The sequence below is a fragment of the Lissotriton vulgaris genome, chromosome 4_1 (assembly GCF_964263255.1).
Source record: "Lissotriton vulgaris chromosome 4_1, aLisVul1.2, whole genome shotgun sequence".
In the NCBI taxonomy this organism is placed as follows: domain Eukaryota; kingdom Metazoa; phylum Chordata; class Amphibia; order Caudata; family Salamandridae; genus Lissotriton; species Lissotriton vulgaris.
The window spans coordinates 276,999,531-277,026,864 of record NC_141691.1 but is presented as its reverse complement, the minus strand read 5'-3'; positions in this window follow the sequence as shown (position 1 = coordinate 277,026,864).

Below are 27,334 nucleotides of genomic sequence, written 5' to 3'. Positions count from 1 at the left end.
TAACAGACAGAAGCTTCCCTTCTAAGAACAAGAGCAACATCAGATCATCATCACTAGGACGGAGTCAGCAATGATTCAGGACCACAAAGAAGATTTGAAATTTCAACCAGGTGAGGGCTCGCCCACAATTAATGTGTGAAATCACGAGGCACTTTTCCATTTTCAATCCACCGTTTATGTTGTATGATGAACTTGATTTTAATAAATGTTTTTACTTTTAATAAAGCTTTAAAACTTATGTAGACTCTGTGGTTTTTAGTCATTAATGAGTGAGCGAAAGGATTTGCAATTTGCAAGCATGAGTCCGTGGCTAAACAGTTCTGGACTCTGACTCCGTAGTCCTATGTCCTGGGTTGGATAATCATCATTGGGGATCAATCATTGATGAATTAGGGACCTAAATGACTCTGTCACACTAGCTAGTCAGTACGGAGATTGAGGGTTCAAATTCTGTTATGACTGAGGTATGTGGAAAGTCTAACTGTGCCTATTATAATTGCTAAACAATGCACTATTTAGTGTCCATAGTTCTGTTTGTGCAGAATTGTCCCTGCAACAATAGTAGTATGGATTGTCCTCCTATCCAATCAAAGAGTAAACTAGTATCTTATTCTTTCTTGGTGGTCATTGACAGTTTATTGTTGGGAATTGTCAAAGCATAAACATTTAGAAGACTTCAAAAGACATTATGGACAACCCAGAGGACTGCACTCAGTGCATAGAGCTTTTTGCTGAATAGACTGAGAGTTTCGTTTAACACCTTTTGCCAACTGTGCAAGCTTAGTTAGCTACACAGACAGACTAATAATAATAATCTAGTAGTACCACAGGGAGTCATAGTAAAGGCAGGATAAGACTTTAGAAACAGTCTACAAGAAGATCAAAGATGGTGTAGGAAAAATCGAATGAGGAACGTTAGTAAAAAATAGGTACTCTAAAAGATAGGGAAGTATAATTATTAATATTAACATGAAAACTTACTGGGGCCAGCAGAGGTGCCCTCGTGTGACCGATCCTGGCCTTCCTGGTCCTCATCCGCCGGCGCCGCTACCTCCTCCTCTGTCCTCTTGCCCCTGGAGGAAGCTGATGTACAACATGAAAGAAAGACCCAAACATGGATGATTGTTGTCAACCAAATCAAACATTTCAAAAGAACAATAACAAATTATTTCGGGGAAATAGCAAATAGACAACAATTGCACTACATTTATTGATCTTTCTGATGTGGTCAACTAGGATATTAGTATTGCTGGATTCGCGGACCATCGACTTGGAAAGTTATGTAACTCACTAAACCAACTACAAAAAGGTTCGACTAGGACTGGCAGGCAGCACTCCGCAGCACGCGAAGTGACAGACAAAGTCCATCGTGATTACAGACCAGTGAGAACACTAAAAAGTAAGTTTTCTACTACATAACCAGTCATTAAAATTCTCAAACTATCAATCCACCACCACTATCTCTTCTTAGTGGCAGGTGTACAAAGGAAGGACTGGACTTGAGTCTCTAGGGGCAGATTTACAAGTTCCTTGTGGCTCTTTTGCTCCGTCGTTGCGTGACTTTTGTGACGCAGCTGCAGCGCAAAAGAGGCGCCATGGTGCGGGGTATATTAACAACGTGATGCATCTGGGAGATGCATCATGTTGTAAAGCCCTGCGCCATCAGTGGGTGTTGCAGCGCAAGGGAGGGCGTTCCTGCCAAGGAAAGCATCCTAAAAGTGGCTGAGTAAAATCTACAAGATTTCACCCAGTCACTTTTAGGCCAATGCTGCGTCACTCTAAACCCTGCGGCTTAAAGCAGACGTACAGCTTGACACAGCATTGGGGAGATAGGGCACTCCAGAGCATAGCTGGAGCTGCCTCGTGGTTGCGACGCAACTCGAGCAATGCGCTGCCTTTAGGGCACAGATGCGTGACGCTTCTGTGTCGTTTTTGCCCCATGGTGCGCCGCATTGTAAATGCTTCAGAAAAGGGGGTGGTGATGGACAGAGTATCTGAATTAAGCAGAACACTCATACCCAGTCAACAGATCAGGGCTTAATCCTTCACCGTTTTTTAGCTCACTGCACCATCCCAGCTCAGAACCTGGCTACATGCAAATTAGTCTGTCACTGGCCCAGTGCATCATGGGAACAGGGCAGACCAAACTACCAAGCCAATTCTTTTACTGGAAAGGAAACAAGCTTCCGGGGATTGGTTTCTGGCATAATAGCCGTCTTCGGCCCGGCTTGCTTGAATCCTAATGGTGCAGTGAGCAAGGGACTCATGTCTGAGCATACCCTTCCACGCTTATGGTGTACAAAACGGTTCAGAAAAGGGGGTGGTGATGTACAGAGTATCTGAATTAAGCAGAACACTCATACCCAGTCAACAGATCAGGGCTTAATCCATCACTGTTTTTTAGCTCACTGCACCATCCGTGTTCAGAACCTGGCTACATGCAAATTAGTCTGTCCCTGGCCCAGTGCACCATGGGAACAGGGCAGACCAAACTACCAAGCCAATTCTTTTACTGGAAAGGAAACAAGCTTCCGGGGACCGGTTTCTGGCATTACAGCCGTTTTGGGCCCGGCTTGCTTGAATCCTGATGGTGCAGTGAGCAAGGGACTCACATCTGAGCATACCCTTCCACGCTTATGGTGGACAAAACGATTCAGAAAAGGGGGTGGTGATGGACAGAGTATCTGAATGAAGCAGAACACCCCTACCCAGTCAACAGATCAGGGCTTGATCCATCACCGTTTTTTAACTCACTGCACCATCCCAGCTCAGAACCTGGCTACATGCAAATAAGTCTGTCCCAGGCCCAGTGCATCATGGGAACAGGGCAGGCCAAACTACCAAGCCAATTCTTTTACTGGAAAGGAAACAAGCTTCCGGGGACCGGTTTCTGGCATTACAGCCGTCTTCGGCCCGGCTTGCTTGAATCCTGATGGTGCAGTGAGCAAGGGAATCACATCTGAGCATACCCTTCCACGCTTATGGTGGACAAAACGATTCAGAAAAGGGGGTGGTGATGGACAGAGTATCTGAATTAAGCAGAACACTCCTACCCAGTCAACAGATCAGGGCTTGATCCATCACCGTTTTTGAGCTCACTGCACCATCCCAGCTCAGAACCTGGCTGCATGCAAATTAGTCTGTCCCTGGCCCAGTGCATCATGGGAACAGGGCAGACCAAACTACCAAGCCAATTCTTTTACTGGAAAGGAAACAAGCTTCCGGGGACCAGTTTCTGGCATTACAGCCGTCTTCGGCCCGGCTTGCTTGAATCCTGATGGTGCAGTGAGCAAGGGACTCACATCTGAGCATACCCTTCCACGCTTATGGTGGACAAAACGATTTAGAAAAGGGGGTGGTGATGGACAGAGTATCTGAATTAAGCAGAACACTCCTACCCAGTCAACAGATCAGGGCTTGATCCATCACCATTTTTTAGTTCACTGCACCATCCCAGCTCAGAACCTGGCTACATGCAAATTAGTCTGTCCCTGGCCCAGTGCATCATGGGAACAGGGCTGAATCATGTTGTCCACCATAAGCGTGGAAGGGTATGCTCAGACATGAGTCCCTTGTTCACTGCACCATCAGGATTCAAGCAAGCCGGGCCGAAGACGGCTGTAATGCCAGAAACCGGTCCCCGGAAGCTTGTTTCCTTTCCAGTAAAAGAATTGGCTTGGTAGTTTGGTCTGCCCTGTTTCCATGATGCACAGGGCCAGGGACTGACTAATTTGCATGTAACCAGGTTCTGAGCTGGGATGGTGCAGTGAGCTAAAAAACGGTGATGGATTAAGCCCTGATCTGTTGACTGGGTATGAGTGTTACGCTTAATTCAGATACTCTGTCCATCACCACCCCCTTTTCTGAATCATTTTGTCCACCATAAGCGTGGAAGGGTATGCTCAGACATGAGTCCCTTGCTCACTGCACCATCAGGATTCAAGCAAGCCGGGCCGAAGACGGCTGTAATGCCAGAAACCGGTCCCCGGAAGCTTGTTTCCTTTCCAGTAAAAGAATTGGCTTGGTAGTTTGGTCTGCCCTGTTCCCATGATGCACTGGGCCAGGGACAGACTAATTTGCATGTAGCCAGGTTCTGAGCTGGGATGGTGCAGTGAGCTAAAAAACGGTGATGGATTAAGCCCTGATCTGTTGACTGGGTATGAGTGTTCTGCTTAATTCAGATACTCTGTCCATCACCACCCCCTTTTCTGAATCGTTTTGTCCACCATAAGCGTGGAAGGGTATGCTCAGACATGAGTACCTTGCTCACTGCACCATCAGGATTCAAGCAAGCCGGGCCGAAGACGGCTGTTATGCCAGAAACCGGTCCCCGGAAGCTTGTTTCCTTTCCAGTAAAAGAATTGGCTTGGTAGTTTGGTCTGCCCTGTTCCCATGATGCACTGGGCCAAGGACATACTAATTTGCATGTAGCCAGGTTCTGAGCTGGGATGGTGCAGTGAGCTAAAAAACGGTGATGGATTAAGCCCTGATCTGTTGACTGGGTATGAGTGTTCTGCTTAATTCAGATACTCTGTCCATCACCACCCCCTTTTCTGAATCGTTTTGTCCACCATAAGCGTGGAAGGGTATGCTCAGACATGAGTCCCTTGCTCACTGCACCATCAGGATTCAAGCAAGCCGGGCCGAAGACGGCTGTAATGCCAGAAACCGGTCCCCGGAAGCTTGTTTCCTTTCCAGTAAAAGAATTGGCTTGGTAGTTTGGTCTGCCCTGTTCCCATGATGCACTGGGCCATGGACAGACTAATTTGCATGTAGCCAGGTTCTGAGCTGGGATGGTGCAGTGAGCTAAAAAACGGTGATGGATCAAGCCCTGATCTGTTGACTGGGTAGGAGTGTTCTGCTTAATTCAGATACTCTGTCCATCCCCACCCCCTTTTCTGAATCGCATTTTAAATGCGGCGCACCATGGGTGGTGGAGGCGTGGCGCACAATTACTGGTGCATCCCTGCTAATTTGCAGGGATGCACCAGTATTTGTAAATCTGCCCCTTAGTGTCTAGCATTACGCAGTTCTGTATAGTACACTCATACATAATTACTCAGGCCAATGAAATGAGCACAAAAAATCTAAAACAAATAAGCATAGTAGGACCGCCACTGAGCAGGAGAGCAGTGCACCTGAAATGCAATCACAGAACATTTTGAAACATAATTTACATGCAATGTAATCGGCAGCATCATTGCTCTTCGGAAGAAAAAAAATTGCAATATGATAACACATAGAGCAGGAGAAAACAGAGTAGTGATTAAATGGCTACTACTACTCACCAAGCCCGGGGATCTCGACGCCTAGCAGGTCCAGCAGGTCGTGTTTGCGGTCCAGGAGGTCGGACCACCGGTGCGTGGCCTGGTTGTAGGTGCACCGGACCCGAGAGTGTTTGTACATGGCCTGGCACACCTTCTCTCACAGCTTCCGACGCTCCCGGAGCCCGTACCCGCTAGCGATCCTGCCACCTGCAGCGATGGTCTTGGGGAGGCGGCGCTGCCCATAGTAAACCAGTGCGGCCACCCCCTCCGCGCTGAAGATCTCCTGGGCTTTGACTTGCTCCCCCCGTAATCGCCCGCATGGGAGCCGGGTACGGGGTGCGGGACCCTTCCCCTTCTCCTTCCCGGCGCCCTTTGTCATGGTCCTGTACAGCAGAAATAAAAAAAAAGGAAAGAATAGGGAAAAAGTAAAGTAAAAAACAAATATTTAAAAAGTAGCTTTAAAAGTAACGAAAAGTTGAAAAAAACACAAAATATAGATCTAGAATAAAAGAGGGATAGATATAGAGTAGAAAAGATAAAAAAGTCCAAAGAAACAAAGGATTACACAGATGAAAGGAGGATTAGAAAGCATGCACAGAACCATAGCAATGAATGAAAAACAAGATGGCCACGCCCAATGAGTACCGCGTGGGTAAGTTTGCCCGATTTTTCCCCCGCGAGTACGCAAAAACACACATGAACTTGTAATAGCGTGCCGCACACAACGCAACATTGCCAATATCGCCCGGAAAAGGAAATACGCAACGCGCACAAGATGGCCACGCCCATGTACGACCGCATGGGCCACCTCGCGGTCGGTGCGCTGCAAGCGGGCCGCGAATAAGCAAAAAAACGGGCGAACGCGCAAAAAAAGGAAATCCACAAATTTGCACGAATTCGCAGATTGCAAGTTCGATTTCGAGCGAATTTGTGCCCCGCGAATCTCGCGAAATTGCAGTAAAACAAAATTTTGCAAAACTGAAAGCATTTAGCAGGTGCAAAATTTCAAGCTAATTTGTAACCATTCCCTGTAGTGCTTCCTGAGGGGCCCCTCCAGAGTTCAGCTGCCTACTTGCAACTATTCTCTGACCCTGCTCTGACCCTCAAAGCAGGGTCAGAGAATAGTTACAAGTATGGTACAATGCTCCTGTAAAAAAAATTAAACTGCAACAGGAAGCACTCACAGCTAAGGAAGCAGGTGCCGAACTTGAAGCTCAAATTCAGTGACACATTAACCAGCCCCAAATGAATTCATCTCAGTTGAGGCTGGGAAGGTGTGCTTTCCCCCCATAATCTACAGTGGTGAACAAGAGGATGGTAGTGGTGAACCAGAGGGTGACAGCGGTGAACCAGAGGGTGCTGTGATGAACCAGAGGGTGTCAGTGGTGAGTGCTGAACCAGAGGGTGGCAGGGGTGAACCAGAGGGTGCTGTGATGAACCAGAGGGTGGCATTGATGAACAAGTGGGTGGCAGTGGTGATCCTGAGGGTGGCAGTGGAGAACCAGAGGGTGGCAGTAATGAACTGGAGGGTGACAGTGATGAACCAGAGGGCAGCAGTGATGAACCAGAGGGTGGTAGTGGTGAACCAGAGGGTGCTGAACCAGAGGATAGCAGTTATGAACCAGAGGGTGGCAGTCTTGAACCAGAGGGTGGCAGTGGTGAACCAGAGGGTGCTGTGATGAACCAGAGGGTGGCAGTGGTGAGTGCTGAACCAGAGGGTGGCAGGGGTGAACCAGAGGGTGACAGGGGTGAACAAGAGGGTGACAGTGGTGAACCAGAGGGTGCTGTGATGAACCAGAGGGTGGCAGTGGTGAGTGCTGAACCAGAGGGCGGCAGGGGTGAACCAGAGGGTGGCAGTGATGATCCTGAGGGTGGCATTGGTGAACCAGAAGGTGGCAGTAATAAACCAGAGGTTGACAGTGATGAACCAGAGGGTGGCAGTGGTGAACCAGAGGCTGGCAGTGGCGAACCAGAGGGTGGCAGTAATGAACCAGAGAGTGGCAGTGATGAACCAGAGGGTCGCAGTGGTAAACCAGAGGGTGATGAACCAGAGGATAGCAGTGATGAACCAGAGGGTGGCAGTCTTGAACCAGAGGGTGGCAGTGGTGAACCAGAGGGTGCTGTGATGAACCAGAGGGTGACAGGGGTGTACCAGAGGGTGACAGTGGTGAACCAGAGGGTTCTGTGATGACCCAGAGGGTGGCAGTGGTGAGTGCTGAACAAGAGGGTGGCAGGGGTGAACCAGAGGGTGGCAGTGATGATCCCGATGGTGGCAGTGGCAAACCAGAGGGTGGCAGTAATGAACCAGAGGGTGGCAGTGATGAACCAGAGGGTGGCAGTGATGAACCAGAGGGTGGCAGTGGTGAACCAGAGGGTGGCAGTGGCGAACCAGAGGGTGGCAGTAATGAACCAGAGGGTGGCAGTGATGAACCAGAGGGTGGCAGTGGTGAACGATAGGGTGATGAACCAGAGGATAGCATTGATGAAGCAGAGGGTGGCAGTCTTGAACCAGAGGGTGGCAGTGGTGAACCGGAGGGTGCTGTGATGAACCAGAGGGTGACAGGGGTGAACCAGAGGGTGACAGTGGTTAACCAGAGGGTGCTGTGATGAACCAGAGGGTGGCAGTAGTGAGTGCTGAACCAGAGGGTGGCAGGGGTGAATCAGAGGGTGGCAGTGATGATCCTGTGGTGGCAGTGGTGAACCAAAGGGTGGTAGTAATGAACCAAAGGGTGGCAGTGATGAACCAGAGGGTGGCAGTGATGAACCAGAGGGTGGCAGTGGTGAACCAGAAGGTGGCAGTGATGAACCAGAGGGTGGCACTGGTGAACCAGAGGGTGCTGTGATAAACCAGAGGGGGACATTGATGATCCAGAGGGTGGCAGTGGCAAACCAGAGGGTGGCAGTGATGAACCAGAGGGTGGCAGTGATGATCCAGAGGGTGGCAGTGGCGAACCAGAGGGTGGCAGTAATGAACCAGAGGGTGGCAGTGATGAACCAGAGGGTGCTGTGAAGAACAAGAGAGTGGCAGTGGTGAACCAGATGGTGATAGTGATGAACCAGATGGTGGCAGTGGTGAACCAAAGGGCGGGAGTGATGACCCGGAGGGTGGCCGCGATGAACCACAGGGTCGCAAATAGGCTGGACACGTAGAAACAACATGGTCGCGACCGTTGCGACCACACAAGTAAGTTTGCGTTCCCGAACTTGTAAAAAACCCTCGCGAATTGGCAAAACCCCTTGCGAACACGCAAAAAAACAAATTCGCAAATTTGAACGAATTCGCGGATTTTGCGAATTTGCTTTCGCGTGAAGTCACAAACCGCGAATTCGCAAATTTCGCCCATACACCACTGCTGTAGCTGGTGAAACTGGGGGATTCATGGTCATGATTTGACGACACCCTGGTCTTAGCTTGTGAGCATAATAGTAATTGTCAATCAGTAATCAGTTATGTGACTTACCAGTGCCCATCTCTGTGGCTGCTTCTCCCCCTCCAACTGCCTCTCCTCCGCCAGCAGCGCTACTTCAGCCACCATCATTATTGGTCTGTGTTGCTAGAATGAAACACTATACATATTTTAGATGCCAGATACGCCTCCTCTTCATTTTTTCAATCAACAAAATACAACTGCAATACATCACTATAGTTCGGTTAGCACTGCAATATCTTCTAACTAAAATATTACTCTGGGCATTTGGTTGGTTGACAAAGTTAGACAAGCCAGGATATGAAGTCAACCAAAAAAAACATTTTGTCATAGAGGGACAGAGCAATAACCTATGCCCTGACGAGGATATGCCCAGACGTGGGTCCCGTGCTCACTACACCACTGGGTTCAAGCGAGCCAGGCTGATGAAGGGTGATGTCCTGAAACTGGTCCCAGGATGCTTGTTTCCAGTCCAGTTTGGGCTGGACTGTTCTTATAAGGAACAGGGTCAAGACTGATTTGCATATGTCTGGGTCCAAACTGGGATGGTGTGGTGAGCAAAAGAATGATGGATTAAACCCAGATCCTTGTAACTGGGGATGAATATTTGTATTGTCCAGAATACTGTCCATCATTTTTTTCTTTTTTATATGTTGCCCTAAGTGGGAGGGGTGTGCCAAGCCGTGAGTCCTGTGCTCACTACACCACTGGATTCAAGCTAGCCTGGCTGATAAAGGGTGATGTTCTGAAAATCGGTCCCAGGAATCGTGTTTCCCAACCAGGGAGGACCTGGCTTGGCAGTTCAGGCTAGACTGTTCCCATAAGGAACAGGGTCAAGATTGATTTGCATATGGCTGGGTCCAAACTAGGGTGGTGTGGTGAGCAAAGGAATGATGGCTTAAACCATATCCTTGTGATTGGGAGAGAATGTTTGCATTGTCCAGCATTCCGTCCATCAAGTGTTTCTTTTGTCAATGAGTGAGTCATCATGATTCATGATCATCATAGGTTACAGCTGTGCCCCTCTATGACAAAATGTTTGTTTTGGTTGACTTCACTACCTGGCTTATCTAACATTGTCAACCAACCAAATGCGTATTATTTTTGTTAGAAGATACTTCAGTGCTAACTGAACTATAGTGATGTATTGCGGTTGTATTTTGAGCTGAATGGTCGCTCCCCAGTGTCTCTGACGACACCTGGTATCGTAGAAGCTGCGCTTTGTGTCACAACTGCCTCGCTATTTATGCCTGCAATCTGCCTTGCTTGACGCTTCTGCTCTGTATGCATTTTTGTTTAATTAGCATTGTTACTGTTGTGTGCTAGCGCGTTATCCCCAAGCGCTCGACTGTGTTCACCCCTCCGCTGCCATTTTGTTTGTTGTTGTCTTCATAGTAAGCCCGCCCCGCCTCCCAGCTGAGCCGCCCTCCCACAGACTACATAGAGCGCTCCATTACCTCGAAGAGCTGTGACTCTCTTCGCTTTCGAGCTGAATGGTCGCTCCCCAGTGTCTCTGACGACACCTGGTATCGTAGAAGCTGCGCTTTGTATCACAACTGCCTCGCTATTTATGCCTGCAGTCTGCCTTGCTTGACGCTTCTGCTCTGTATGCATTTTTGTTTAATTAGGATTGTTACTGTTGTGTGCTAGCGCGTTATCCCCAAGCGCTCGACTGTGTTCACCCCTCCGCTGCCATTTTCTTTGTTGTTGTCTTCATAGTAAGCCCGCCCCGCCTCCCAGCTGAGCCGCCCTCCCACAGACTACATAGAGCGCTCCATTACCTCGAAGCGCTGTGACTCTCTTCGCTTTCGAGCTGAATGGTCGCTCCCCAGTGTCTCTGACGACACCTGGTATCGTAGAAGCTGCGCTTTGTATCACAACTGCCTCGCTATTTATGCCTGCAGTCTGCCTTGCTTGACGCTTCTGCTCTGTATGCATTTTTGTTTAATTAGCATTGTTACTGTTGTGTGCTAGCGCGTTATCCCCAAGCGCTCGACTGTGTTCACCCCTCCGCTGCCATTTTGTTTGTTGTTGTCTTCATAGTAAGCCCGCCCCGCCTCCCAGCTGAGCCGCCCTCGCCCCTCCCCCTCCACTATCCATATATGACAGTTGTTCCCGCGCGCAGCGTTTACGCGCAGCGTTTACGCGCAGCGTTCGCGCCCAATCCGCGCCGAAGGTGCGCCAAAGGTAAGCCCGTCTACGCCCGTCCACGCCTGGACCGCGCCCAGCGCCAGACCCCCTGGCCCCCGCACCCCCCACCCCTCCCGCATCACTTACAATGCCACCACCCTCCTAGCCCTTAACCCCGGCCGCTCCCCCAAGTGCATCCAAGCTGCTCCTGGACAAACCCACGGACCTTTCTCATGCAACTCCTGCAAATTCTACGGCACCGTCCACAACTCAGCTACGATCACACCACAGATACCCGACCCCAACAACCTACAATGCATCTTGCTCAACACCCGTTCGGTCCACAGGCACGCCATTGACCTATGGAATCTACTAGACACCATCTCTCCGGACGTCGCCTTCCTAACAGAAACATGGATGAACGCATCTTCTGCCCCAGACATCACCATTGCCATCCCTGAAGATTATAAGATCATACGCAAGGACCGTACCGGCCACACAGGAGGAGGAATCGCTATCGTCCATAAGAAATCAATCCGCATCTCAACCAGCTCAGACGTCAATCTCGCCAACTCCGAACACCTCCACTTCCAGATCCACATCGACCCCAAGACCACACTCAGAGGCACCCTCCTTTACAGACCTCCAGGACCCCGCGCTCAATTTAGTGAGGACATCACGGACTTCATCACTCCACACGCGCTCCCCTCCAAAGATTACATCCTTCTGGGAGACCTCAACTTTCACCTTGAAAAGCACAACGACCGCAACTCCACCACCCTTTTGGACAACCTCGCCAACCTCGGACTTAAACAACTTGTCACTACCCCCACCCACATCGCAGGTCATACACTCGACCCTATCTTCACCTCCAGCGAGCATGTCTCCTTCAGTCACACCACGAATCTCCTTTGGACTGACCACAGCTGCGTCCACTTTACCTACAACAAACCCAAACCCAACAACCACCCCCAACCAACTCTGCAAAGAAACTGGAACAAAATCACCATCGACCAGATCTCCTCATCGCTTCTTCAAAACCCACCTGCCCACTCCTCAAACCCCGACCAAGCAGCGTTTAACCTCACCCAATGGTTATCCAACAGCGCCAACTTCCTAGCACCACTGAAAAAACGACAAAACAAACTCGGCAGCAAGAAGGCCTCCTGGTTCAACGATGATCTTAAGAAATCCAAGAAACTCTGCCGCTCCCTTGAGAAGGCCTGGAAAAAAGATCCAACCACCAGCACCAAGGTAGCCTTCAAAAACGCCACCCGCTCACACCACCAACTGATCCGAAAAGCCAAGAAAGATGCTTTCAAGGACCGACTAGATAACAACGCCCACAACAGCAAAGAACTATTCAATATCGTCAAGGAATTTACCAATCCCACGGCCAACTCCAACGACATCACCCCCTCCCAAGCCCTCTGCGACTCCCTTGCCTCATTCTTCCACAACGAAATCGCAGACATCCACAACAGCTTTGACAACCAACACGTAGACCAACCCACCCAACCCCTTGCAGGACCCCCACCTCCCTTGAACACCCTCAACGACTGGAACCCAATCTCCACTGAGGACACCATCCGCCTGATGAACTCCATCCACTCAGGATCCCCAACTGACCCATGCCCTCACCACATCTTCAACAAAGCAGACTCCATCATAGCACCACACCTCCGAGATGTCATCAACTGCTCGTTCAACTCCGCCACCTTCCCGGAAAGCTGGAAACATGCCGAACTCAGCGCCCTCCGGAAGAAACCCACAGCTGACCCCACCGAACTCAAAAACTACCGCCCCATCTCGCTCCTTCCATTCCCGGCCAAAGTCATCGAGAAAGCGGTCAACAACCAGCTCGCCGCCTTCCTTGAAACAAACAAATCCCTCGACTCCTCACAATCCGGCTTCCGAGCCAAACACAGCACTGAAACCGCCCTCATCGCAGCAACAGACGACATTCGAACTCTCCTGGACAATGGAGACACAGTCGCCCTCATTCTCCTTGACCTCTCCGCAGCCTTCGACACAGTCTGCCATAGCACCCTTCTACAGCGCCTCAAAAACATCGGAATTCAAGGAAAAGCATTGGAATGGATCACCTCGTTCCTCACCGGAAGAACCCAGAGAGTCCGCCTCCCACCTTTCATCTCAGAGGCCACTGAAGTCATCTGCGGCGTACCCCAAGGATCCTCACTCAGTCCCACCTTCTTCAACGTATACATGAGCCCCCTCGCGACCATCGCACGCCAACACAACCTCAACATCATCTCCTACGCGGATGACACTCAACTGATCCTTTCACTCACCAATGACCCTAGCACCGCCAAAACTAACCTTCACGAAGGAATGAAAGAAGTTGCCGAATGGATGAAACACAGCCGTCTGAAACTGAACTCAGATAAAACAGAAGTCCTTATCTTAGGCACCTCTCCCTCTGCCTGGGACGACTCTTGGTGGCCTGAAGCCCTGGGCAAAGCACCCATCCCGACGGACCACGCACGGAACTTGGGCGTCATCCTGGATTCCTCACTTTCAATGAATAGACAAGTCAACGCCGTCTCTTCATCCTGCTTCAACATTCTTCGCATGCTCAAAAAAACATTTCGATGGATCCCCACCGAAACTAGGAAAACGGTCACCCATGCTCTGGTTACGAGCCGACTGGACTACGGAAACACCCTCTACGCCGGTACTTCTGCCAAACTCCAGAAAAAACTCCAACGAATCCAGAACGCTTCAGCCAGGCTCATATTAGACATCCCGCGCAAAGAACACATCTCTGGTCACCTGAAAAACCTCCACTGGCTCCCCGTCAATAAGAGGATCACTTTCCGGCTCCTAACCCACACACACAAAGCACTCTACGAAATAGGACCAGAATGCCTCAACACACGACTGTCCTTCTACACCCCCTCACGCCAGCTACGATCATCCAACCAAGCCCTGGCCACTGTACCTCGCATCAACAAAACCACCATGGGAGGTAGATCCTTTTCCTACCTGGCAGCTAAAACCTGGAACTCACTTCCCACTCACCTTCGCCTTACTCAGAACCACCTAGCATTCAGAAAGCAACTTAAAACGTGGATATTTGACCAGTAATTCCCCACCCCTCTTCAAGCGCCTTGAGACCCTCTGGGTATGTAGCGCGCTATATAAATGTTATGACTTGACTTGACTTGATTGTAAAAATGAATGGAAGGCATATCTGCATCTAAAATATGTTTCATTCTAGCAACACAGACCACCAATGATGGCAGCGGAAGTAGCGCCGCTGCAGGAGGAGAGTCATTTGGAGGGGGAGAAGCAGCCGTGGAGATGGACACTGGTAAGTCACATACTTGCTTGCTTATTGACAATTACTGTTATCCTCACAAGCTAATATCAGTTTGCTGTCAACTCATGACCACAAATCCCCTGGTTTCACCAGCTACAGCAGTGGTTCAGTTATTATAACCTCTTCTATCTGCAACTCAGGAAAAGCTCACATAACGAGCATTGATGGCTTGAGGTAAACGTGAAAAAATGGAAGGTTAAAGGAAAGGAAAATGTGATAAGAGTGAAGGGTGAAAGGGTGATTGGGAGCATAAAGGGATGGATGGTTGGATGAAAGGGTGGGTAAGGTATTGGAAATGGTGAAAGACTAAATGAGAGAACATAAAGCTTAATCACCTGAGCTATGGGTGAATTAGAATGAAAGGTGAATGAATATTTGGATTGCTTGGATGAATTAGCAAGACATATTTTCTTATGGAGAGGAGCATGCTGCTTACTTACATTGCTTACTTTGTTTATGTAGGGTTTCCAAATCTATGGTTGAAAGTGGGGGTATTTTTAAAATGTTAGTTATACTCACTTGACTCCATTCATTTGTCAAGCAAGGCAGAAGGATCCCACACATCATTAATCACCCTCCCTCCCCATCCATGGCATTTTTCCACCTAAGAATGAAGTGCAGTCTGGGTCAATTCTGGGCTGTTGGCTGTGTAATGTGCATCTACTTAAATTAATGCAACATTTACAAAGTTTTCAATGCATTGCAAACTGAACAGACTAGGGGATTTTCCTTTGCCCACTTATCACCTCTTCACTCTTTTATTTTTTCATAAGTTCTCCCATCCCAGACTATCAAAAAATTGAAAGATCAATTCTTGGCATGTATATATATTTCATAACAGATCTTTTTTATGCCTGTTCAGATTTTTCCCTTTCAACTTCTGTCAACTAGTACAGTGACTGAATAAGACAATGATTAATAATCGATGATCAGTGTAGTGACCCCTCTCTACTATATCAAAAGCTCTACCCTACCCACCTAACCCTTCTGCTCTACCCTACAGTCACATTTCCTTTCATTACTGCCCAGAGAATCAATTTGCTGGAAATATTATTTGGTGGTGGGCAAGGCCAGTGAGTAAAGTGGGAGTAAGTGCATGATTTTATGCCAAGTTTGGCTATGGGCTACACTATGATGAAAGTGCCAAATGCAATATATATAGCCATTCCTTTCCCTCTAGTGCAGTGCATCTATTTCCCCAATGTTCTACTTACGGCAGACAGGATAATATCCGCATTTCATAAGTGAGGTGTATGACGTAGAAGCTTATTTATTATTCATTCGCCTCTTTGTAGTCAAAGATACACTAAGAAGGTTCACTAAAATTAAAAATAGATATCATAAAAATAATTCCAACACTAAGATTAGCAATGTGCATGGCTCTGTTAGTTAAAAATCAAATCACTGTGTTTTTATTCCAATGTTATTCTTATTTTGCCTTATATTTTTCTACCACACAATCAGTTTATTTATGCGAGGCATGTGTGGGTAAAACATAAAATTGGCCTTGTGACTGGTCTAATCATAATCAAATCAAATACCAATTCCTAGGGTACCAGCAGTGTACTGCTACTGTGCCACCCAAAGTTAGAACAATTGTTTGCATAGAGCATTAGTTACAAATTGTCTTTTTTGTTTTTTTCAATGTAGCTTCTCCTGCTAGTCCACCCGTACCATCCACAAAGAAGGAGATAGCGGCCGTCTGTGGCTGCAAAGGCCATGCCCAGCAGGAATACTAGTGGCAAGTGGTCCTAGAAGAAGTAGCAGAAATAGCTGCCCCTCAGTTTCAGCCTGGCTCCAGTTCAGCAGGCCCCCATCAGCCTCCACCCTCCTGGCCATCCTCTTGCTAGTGCCACAGCCAGCTGACCACAACTGCCACCCCCTCCTAGTCTGATAGGCCATTACTGGGGTGCATCCTGCAAAGTCTGGACATTTTGTAGAGCCCGCTCGTCAGGATGGAGCACAGACTGAACCAGCTCCAGACTCAAATGGACAATACCCTTGTCTAGTCCTTTTTTAATTTTTTTGTTTTGTGTGAGAGACGTGTGGGTGGAGAGGGTGGAAAGGAAGTTGGGACTGTTTTTTTTATTCATTGGCCATTTCAGATGTGTGGTCATTGGTGGTAGGGTCAATTTGTTTGGAGAGAGGGGTGGGTCTGTTGTGTGTGTAGAGGGTGGGTTTGTTTAAAAAAAATAAACAGAACCAATTATATTTTATCAGCTTGTTTATGCACTTGTAGGAGTGTTTTTACAGCTTTTTATAGAGTTATACAACTCTTACTATCTTGACCATTAGGGGGGATTCTGCCATAGCCTATATTGTCTTAAACCTAGATAAATGATTACTTGCAGTTAGTTACATAGTTGTCTTACCTGAATATAGAAAAAGCAATAACAAGGAAAGCATCACAACCTCACAAATGAAGTCCCACTTCTACCCTGGTGAGTTTCAACCGTAGGATTAATCAGAAGAATTATCACTCGCTGGCAAATAAATGGAAATAAAAAACTGAGTTAGAGGGTTATATCAAAGGTTTACAAAGAATTGAGAACAGACTACTACATGAAGGCACAACAAGATAAGTGATAAAAAACAAAAAATAGCAATAGTAGTAACATGAGCAATGGGAACTACTATTAGTTACAAAATCCTTGAATCATAAAAAGTGGACTCAAATTCTATAGTGGACAAGCTTAGGTTAGGTGTTTATGGTTATGCAACACAAGATTAAATGATGATGCTGATGACTGATGTTCTTCTTTCTATATGTAAAATATGGATCACTTTTATATGCAGGTGGCTAAATGGGGCATGTTTGGGCAATTGCTTCAAAGATCCTGCAGTCGGAACCCCCGGCAAGTGTGTGATCCGCTGATGGTGTAAATTAAGCCGCACCTCAATAAATCACACAGCCCAGAGGAAGAGGGTTAGGGGTTTGATGAAAGGATGGGAAAGGGGATTTGAGGAAAGGTTTCGCTAAGACAATCACAACACAAGGACAACATTCATCTGATCAATGAGTAGCACATTATTAGTCATCAATCTGTTGTGGAAGGAAATGAAGGAATGAGTATGATGCAGTACAGGTAAATGCTTTGCACATAGTCCTACTGCGCCCAAGACCCAAGTTATCAGATATCTAAATGTTCTGTCTTGTAGGTTGGGACTGAACCCACCCACCCAGTTCTTTAGATATGATTTGTTTTTGTGTACATTTATTTATTGAATTTTCATGCATTTAAACAGGTATCATAGGCAAGCATGTGCATGTTTATGTTGATGAAGAAATCACAAAGCATACAGTATAATTTTAACATTGCATAGTGAGGATTTGCGTACATTTGAAATGCCTAACTAAAGGGGTGTTTACATTATATAATAAAACACAAATGTAAAGCCCCAATGATTTGACATTGTAAGACAATGACTTGTGTCAGCTTAAGTGTATCGCTGCGGCCCTCAACACATCCCATCCCCTCAACTTCACATTAATTGTATATTACACTTGTATGAAGCCATTCCTTGCTGCTTGAATTACCTTGTTGTGATTTGAACATATACATAAAGTGCACAATGTTTGAGACCCTGCAGGTTTCCTATATTGACAACCTCCCCCATGGTGATGTCTACTTTACCCTATGTTATTAGCTTGCTCTTGCATCTCATCTGACCCTGAGGAAGCATACTGCATTTCTGAATACTGCCAGTAGATGCTGAACACTGCTAGTATCGCATCCCACACTGCTGCCAGCGGCAATGTACGCCAACCTATGTTATCTTCGTGATGAAGCGTTACACTTTCTGCCTTAGCCCAGAATATTAGGGATTGGAACCAGGCCTTTGTAGCTGGGAGTTCAAGGGACTTATGATTCCTGGTGAGTAACTGCTTGGCTACAATGAGTCCTAGGTCTATGAATTGAATTGTTACTTTTTGTTTTTTAGGCATCAGATAGAGACTCAGATGGCATACATCCCAGGTCCACTCCACTGTATGATCATTTCACTGGGCTAAGTGCTTAGGGACTGTTTTCCAGTAGGTTACAATGGCAGTGCAGGCCCATAGCATGTGTTAGACATCTCTTCCAACCAGACCACATCTGGGGCACTGGGCATCATTGCAGCCAAAGTATTGATTAATCTTGGCTAGTGTCATGTAAGTTCTGTGTGTTATGAAGTACTGTATGAGGTGGAATCTGGTATTCCGAGGGATGTATGTGGGTCCTTCTAGAATAGCCCCCCTTTCTCGCTCTGTGCTTTGCCACTGTAGATCTGTGTCCCAGCAGGCCCTGGGAGATGTCAGCGGAAGTGTTGCATCTGTCCGTAGTGATTTTGCCAACCATCTAGTGAGGTGTCATCCTGCCCCCAGCTCATGCGAAAATTAGACTGTCAAATGTGTTGTGGGCTCTTGGGTTATGTCTCCCCATCAGTGTTTCCAGTGCCCGCGTCAATGTGGCGTGAAGCAGGAATTGGCCTTGTGACAGGCTGAATACTTTGGCAAGCATATTGTATGGTATTAGTTGCTTATCTTGATATAAGTCCCCTAGGGTTTAGATTCCTGCCTCCTCCCATAAGTGTTCTGCCCGGTAATTGCTCAATGTTGGCTGAGCGTGCCAAGCATGGGTAGGGAAGGTGCATACAGGGTGACTGTTCTCGTGAGTCCTAGGCTACGATGGAAACAGGTATTAGCAACTCACATCAATAGCTGGGTAGGTGTCATTCCTGTCCTTCTAGGGTGAAATAATGTTACTATTTGGGGGTGGGTTTAGCCCGGTTGCTGCATAGCAGTGTCTGCAATGTGCAGGCAGCTGACCCATCTGGCCACCAACTGTAGCTGTGCTGCCAGGTAGTAGTGCTCTATTTTGGGCATAGCCAGGCCACCATGGCTAGTTGGGATATATAGTTTGGCCAGTGCTACCCTGCTACGAGATCAATGCATATGAATTGTCACATATCTCGCTCAAACATGCAAAAAAGTGCTGGCTAGCCATATAGGGGTACATCGGTAAAGTGATAAAGGAGTATTAAAAGCACCAATAATATACTGAGTGTTTGGAGGGTCCAAGGGGAATTAATTTATAGACCCAGTAGGTACCTAGTCCCCCAACTTATATAGCGAAACAACAAAGGAGGTACCTGCAGTCTGTGTTGGAATAAGGACCCAAGTGGTGTCCAAAAAGAGATTTGCAAGCAGACCACACTGTTGATCTTACATGGAGACAATATTATGTCATCTCAGAAAGAAGATAAAAGAGGAGAAGATACAAAATCTCTGAGATTAGGAAAAAGTACCCATCAGCCCACTCAAAAGCGGAGTATCGTCATCTGGGTAGTGGGAAACAAGGTGTCCTCTAGGCTCCTCCTCAGCCGAAGTCTAAGGTTGCCTGATCATGGACCCTTGAGATCGAAACATCCAGCCCACAGAAGACAGGATGTGAGCAGATAGGCCAGAAAGAAAGAAAGTTGCAGTGCAGAAAATAAAGGAAAAGTGCTCCTGATATTTAAAAATGCCTAATTTGATGACATAAGGTAACTTTATTGGGTTTGACCATCAAATTGGCATGATTAAAAGCAGTATGCTGATAGCATGGAAAAAATGGTTAGCTATCTAGAGTGTTACTAGGTCGACATGTTTCAGCCTTTAACAGGCTTTCTTCAGGACCAAAATGAGCTACCGCAACACATACTTATCGTGAATAATCAACCAGTGTCCAGTGGATTCAAAGGAAAAAGGTGTATCTTCTCCTGTGTTTTTAGTGTGGGAAACAAAAACAAAAAACATCATGTTAAGATATATACATAATGTAATACACATATCATGATTAAGCTATCAAAAAGACTTGTATATTCAGCACTCACCCTAAATGCAGGGAGAGAAAACCTCACCTCGCCTGGCGACTGCTCAGGTAGGAAGGAGGCCACGCACTGTAAAAAAGTGCATGAAAAAGAAGTTGACTATACTTGAAAAAAACTAGTTCCAAAAAGCAAAACCAGTGAGGCGGATAAATAGAACCAGATCTATAAGAGAGACCTGTAACAAACAACTCAGAGAGAGATTGAAAACCTTATCCAAACAGAAGGGTTTGTTTGTTAGCCAAAAGGGTTATTAAGAAAAAACCATAGCAAAAATCCGCATGTTCGCGCTAGATATATGCCAGAAAAAGCGCTAGGCTAGCTAAAACCCATGGAGTCTGCAAAGGCCGAGCAAAATAGAGAGGAGACGCGCGGATGGCGCGTTCCACGCTGTTCGAGTGAAGTAGCGGACCTGGGAGAGAGCTCTCTGTCAAATGCTTTCTATTGGCTGGCTGGCGTGGGCCAATCGGAAGCGATGACAACAAGTTAGAGAGGAAACGCGCGGATGACGCGTTCCACGCGGAGTATGCTGTAAAACTAACCAAAACAAACCAAGCCGTGTAGCGGACATTCAAGGGGACAGTACTCCAATGAAAGACATTGGTTGAGTAAATCAGCCAATGATCATGTGTCAAACAGTAAACATCGCCTGTGATGTGGTGTGGGGACGCGCATTGACAACTGCATCAAAACGATGTAGCAGAAGTGGTTGCAAACATCTGTGTGTGTCGAAGGACGTCCTCTCTATTTTGCTGACATCGCTTCCTATTGACCCACGCCAGCCAGCCAATAGTGAGCATTTGACGGGGAGGTTTCTCCCAGGTCCGCCACTTCACTCGAGCCAGCTGATAAGCGTCAGCTGTGCGCTTTTTTGCCTACATCGCTGAGACTGCTCACGATTGGCTCAAACATCTCTACCAATAGCAGGGTTGTAGATGGGAGGCTTCTCCTAGGTCCGCAGCTTCTCCTGAAATACACTCACATTACGTGAGTTTGTTACCTCCCCCTCGGCTCAGCACACAGACCCGAGGTAACGACGGAGAGGTAAGGGTTTCTGGTGCTCGGCCTTTGCAGACTCCATGGGTTTTAGCTAGCCTAGCGCTTTTTCTGGCATATATCTAGCGCGAACATGCGGATTTTTGCTATGGTTTTTTCTTAATAACCCTTTTGGCTAACAAACAAACCCTTCTGTTTGGATAAGGTTTTCAATCTCTCTCTGAGTTGTTTGTTACAGGTCTCTCTTATAGATCTGGTTCTATTTATCCGCCTCACTGGTTTTGCTTTTTGGAACTAGTTTTTTTCAAGTATAGTCAACTTCTTTTTCATGCACTTTTTTACAGTGCGTGGCCTCCTTCCTACCTGAGCAGTCGCCAGGCGAGGTGAGGTTTTCTCTCCCTGCATTTAGGGTGAGTGCTGAATATACAAGTCTTTTTGATAGCTTAATCATGATATGTGTATTACATTATGTATATATCTTAACATGATGTTTTTTGTTTTTGTTTCCCACACTAAAAACACAGGAGAAGATACACCTTTTTCCTTTGAATCCACTGGACACTGGTTGATTATTCACGATAAGTATGTGTTGCGGTAGCTCATTTTGGTCCTGAAGAAAGCCTGTTAAAGGCTGAAACATGTCGACCTAGTAACACTCTAGATAGCTAACCATTTTTTCCATGCTATCAGCATACTGCTTTTAATCATGCCAATTTGATGGTCAAACCCAATAAAGTTACCTTATGTCATCAAATTAGGCATTTTTAAATATCAGGAGCACTTTTCCTTTATTTTCTGCACTGCAACTTTCTTTCTTTCTGGCCTATCTGCTCACATCCTGTCTTCTGTGGGCTGGATGTTTCGATCTCAAGGGTCCATGATCAGGCAACCTTAGACTTCGGCTGAGGAGGAGCCTAGAGGACACCTTGTTTCCCACTACCCAGATGACGATACTCCGCTTTTGAGTGGGCTGATGGGTACTTTTTCCTAATCTCAGAGATTTTGTATCTTCTCCTCTTTTATCTTCTTTCTGAGATGACATAATATTGTCTCCATGTAAGATCAACAGTGTGGTCTGCTTGCAAATCTCTTTTTGGACACCACTTGGGTCCTTATTCCAACACAGACTGCAGGTACCTCCTTTGTTGTTTCGGTATTAAAAGCACCACCATTTTCAGGAGCGCAATTCAGCCCATCATTGCCAATGGAAGGGTGCTAGAATGCCATTTGCAACCTAACTACTGTGATAGCGCATGTGAGGTTTCCCTTTAATAGATCCATCGGTTCTTGGTAGATTCGGATTCCAAGGTATTGGAATGATGTCTGCTGCCAGTGCACCAATGTATTGTTGATAAACAATATTGGGTCAGGGATTGACTCGGTGAAGGATATGTGACCTTGCAATGCATGCTTTTAACCCACATGCCGATACAACGCAATTATTTACCCTCACACAGGGCTTGCAATGGCAGGCCTGAGACACACTTTGCAAGCTGCTTGTGTGGGTGGCACAACTAGTGCTGCAAGCCCACCAGCAGCATTTGATTTACAAGTCCTGGGCACACATGGTGCACTGTACTAGGGACTGACAGGTAAGTCAAATAAGCCAATCATGGAATAACCAATCAGTACATTTATTTAACATAGGGAGCAGTTGAACTGTGGCACTGATTAGCAGTGGCATAGTGCCTAAAGCATAAATCCATCAAAAACATCAAAACAGAGGAGGCAACCTGTCAAAATGGAAGGGAGACTCACACCAATGATGGCAGGTCCAACAATTACCATAACTAGCTATAATGACATTTTAACCTTTGTATTTTCAGTAGATTTGTAAGGTTTCTTTTAGCATAAAGTAAGGTAGTATTACTATACATAACGATAATATCACTTAAACCATTTTTGTCAATGAATTTCATTGTTTTATCATAGTCACAAAACCCCCTCATTATGCATATCTTTGGACCATGCACAGTTTAGCATTTGGCACAGGGCATAGCAGTGCGCCTGTGCTGGTGGCCAATGCTGCAAAGTTGTTCATCTCCCGAATATCACACACTCCCAACTGAACCTACTGCTCCGTTATTTTGTGGTACTCACATAACCACATAAGAAGACAGCCCTCGGTCCTACAATAGGCCTGCAGTACCTCACAGGGACCTCACTGGGTCCCACTCTAGTATGGCAGGACATACAACATGAAAATAATAGTATTTTGTCCCATGACATAGAGGCGGACCTCAGCCCGGCCTACCAGTGCTAGGGGTTTGCCCTTCACTGCACGCAAGTCCTCAGACCAGTAAATAGAAGTTGGCATGGAAACTGAAAGGTAAGAAAATGTATTTATTAAACCTCATGAGGTGGAACTACATTCACACAACACCCTTCGTTAGTGTATGAAGTAGCACAAAGAGTAGAAGTACCATGGGTCTTTTATACCCACACAGGAGCTCAAAAGAAGGCGGTACAAGCACACATAGGAAAGTTACATACATAAATGGTCCTACAGAAATGCACAGTCAACAAAGAAGGAGGAGTTAGCAGTTGCTGACTTCAGTAGAAATATCCTGACAGTAACAGACCTAAACAGGTGCATGGGCAGCTACAAGATCAACTGAGCATGTGCAGAGTAGCAGAGGCTAAGTAAAGGCCAGTCCTTTGAGCAGAGCAAAGGGTAAACGACAGAGAAGAAGGCAAGAGTTCATGGCAAGCACATGACAGACAAAATGGCTGCCGGAAACAAGATGGCTCCAGCTAAATGCTAACAATGATCGCTGCCAATTTTCCACAGCCAACCCTTTTAGCATTATCTGAAGACATTTATGACCTAGAATAATCTGAATATACATCTTGTATGTCAATCCACACCATATTATCAATTTCTTCATCTCGCATTCGCTGGGTATTCGTTTGTGTAACATCACGTTTACCAGGTTTACAGGCAGTAATACAGATGGAGTAAAGCATTGAACCACATTGTATACATAAGCAGTATGTCAGTAGAATTGCTAACAGTATACACAGGATTGTTAGCACTTTCCAACCCAGGTTACAAACAATGTCCAAAACCAGCTGGCGAAAGTCCAATTGCCAGTATCAGGATGAATCTCAGCAGCAATCTTATGAAGTTTATAGAGATTGCATCAAAAACTGAAGGGGCATCATCCAGTATGTAGACACAACAGCTACTTTCGATGATGCAACATGCACCACCTTGATCAGCCAAGACTACATCTAGGACCATACGGTTTTTGAGCGCAACAATCCTTGCAATTTGTAATTCCTTTATAAGGTTCCCAAGTGCCATAGCTGTCTGTTTGGTCACAGCTTCAACAACACAAGTTAACCATCTTACTTTCCTACTGTTCAAGGCAGCACCAACAAAGAAGAACATTCCCAAATTGAAATCAACATATTGTTATAGTGCAGTGTCAGTCTGCTCCACCTCATCATTACTTATTGCCCTCTTGTATCTGTTCTTAGAGATACCATTAGTCAATTGATAGTCCTTGTGATATGATGCAGGTGCCAGAAACACAGGTGGTAACAAAAAGGACACGTAGCAAACTCCAGACCATCTAACAGGCAGATGGTAGTATTACTTGTTAACGCAGACAAACTATGTATTATTTGAAGACATAAAGCTACTGTTATATGCACCTTCAATGGTCAAAACCTGAGTACATTCACTTCGTCCTACTGGAATGTCTCCAACACTACTTTTACACAAATCTGCTCGGGTCTAGTGACAGCTATTACAAATGGTCCATTACCCTTAGTAGTTCGCATATTTGGATAAACATAAGGTGTAGAAGCATTTCCTGGTCGTTACTCCTACCACTCCCATTTATTCTCTTTAGCTTGTGGATCACCTTCTTCATCACGGTAACACGCTTTATTAAGGTAATAATTTATTTTCCCTACAGCCATGCTAGTAATGTTAGCCTCTTGAGAAGTGATTAGAAGTGCAAATCAGGCTTGACAAGAAACATTAAGAGAGAATGGAAGAGGAATGAAAGGCGTTCCTCCCTTTTTCTGGTGAGCTGGCATCATCCCACAGACCCAACAGTTAGTAATGTTTGTAGCATTGTGAGTGTGGTGCAACATCTGGATGAACGTATTGTTCAGATAAGATTGTCTATGCTTCTGCTCATGATATGGGAGAGTGAAATAGTGGTGCTCAGTTGGTACTGGGTTAGTGGCAGACAGTAGTTGTCGAGCAGTAGCCACTTCCTCTACAACCCAAGTTATCACTGCCATAGCAACCACAGTGACAACAAATCCAGCAATGCACATGGCCTCCACTGCATGGAACAAGATTTCACTCCACATACAATCCTCAATTAATATTTTAACCTTCAGAAAATCATTTAAGACTTGGCTATTTAACTCCTTATAATTTTCTTCCTTCCTTCAGTTCAATCAGTAGCCTGCCCCAAGACACCCTTGGGTATTCGAGTGCTATATAAGTTCATTTAACCTTAACATTAACAGTGGGTAATGTGTTCAGATGTCCAGCACGGGCAGCATGTGATCACTGTAGGTGCTGTGTTCTGATTGGCTATAGGTTCGTAACTCATGTGACATCCAAGTTTTATGGTGTTTTTAGGAGCACAGGTACCCATTCCGGCAATGTTTGTTTTATTGTGGTCATTCTCCCTTGACCATTATAATGTTGCTGCGCCTATTTGTAGGGTTTATCTAGGGATTCCTTTTCATGCCATTATCTGCCAGCTACATGCCATCCCACCTGGCACCTTTAAATCAGTAACCCCGGGCCTGGGTCCCAGAGGTTGCCTGGCTATGTATTTGCAAGTCGGGGTTGATGTTGAGTTCACAATGGGCAATTTCGGTAATATGGACATGATTTTATTTTCATAAATTAATGCAACATTTTCCATAGTAACACTATTGTTTTCCATATTAACACTGCATTCTGCAGACACATAGACTGAGGAAAAAGCCTCTCTTAATTGTTTTTTTTTTGCAGGAAGGTGCCCCAAAACAATTGTGCCAATAACACAGACACCAGCATTGGCGCTTGGCTGCAAACTGAACGCCAGTGTTGACTGAAAGGACAGGAATGCACGGTACCTTGTAAATATAGTACATTCCTGCCCTTTTAAATTGGGTAGGGCAGCGCAGCGAAATGACTTGTGGCGATGCCCTATACCTATTTTTGTACATGAGCCCTTGAAGTGGATGTTTCATGTTCACATTTTTATCCACTGCAAATGGTTCACCATTTTGGTCCTGGATCAGTGCTCTGTGTTCCAATGCGAGCATAAAAGCTCTCCTGAGTGTGTTTGAAACACTGCATTATGGCGGATGACCCCTAGAAAGGGCCAGCTGACACAACAGCGCTTCCAAGGCTGGTAAATATCGGACTCTGAGAGGGAGACAAAATGTCCCTTCAGGACTTAACACGAAATACTGTTTCAATGCCAACAAGCATTTACAAATGCAAAAAGGTTGATCTTGCTTGACACGCTCTCCGAAGCCCAGGCATTGCTAAGGACAGAAGCTTTTGGTTGTGTGAATAATAACTCTTGATATTATTTCTGCAATCGCCGTCGCAATCGAATCAAATAATTTGGATTCACTGTTCGACATGTTGCAGCAACTCAAGGTCTTACAGTGAATAAGACGTAATAGAAATGAGAAGAAAGTGGAACCTTTCCTGTTATTCTGCAATATGTGTCTCTTAGGCAGCCGTGTGTGGTCCGAACTGCCGTAGTCGGCCATGCCTCCTTTATTATATATGCAAGTGCGTGACGTCACGCGCACGCATATGCGTGCCCTCTGGTGCGCGGCTAACTAGACCGCTAACCCGCGGTCATGAACATTACATTCCTTTTAACCTTTACTAAAAACAAAATAAAGCATATACTTCAAAGTCATTCAGAATCACAATAGAAGAGAGATGCTGGGCCATCCGGCCGGTTACCAGTAAGATGGATGGATAGTTCGTGGTCAGCCTACAGCAAAGTCCGGCAGCTGGGAAGACGGGGCTGGGTTCCTCTGCAGCCCATATCCTGCTGCTTCTCCCCGGGAGGGTGGCCTCTGTGGGGTCTCTTTAGGGGACCCTCTGGCACCCCAGGGGTCGTCCGGGGATCGGGGACTGCTGATTCTAGGGGTTTCAGTGGTCGAGGGGCTTGCCGCCATGTCCTCACCCTGGGTATTATTTTCGCTTCCTCCTGGACTGCTCGGTCCTTCAGGTTGGCTGGATGTTTCCCTTTCCGGTTCTTGCCCTTGGGGCCCTGTGGAGCTTGAGTGAGCTTTCTTGAAGAAGGATATGTTGCGGGTGACCGTTTCCATCC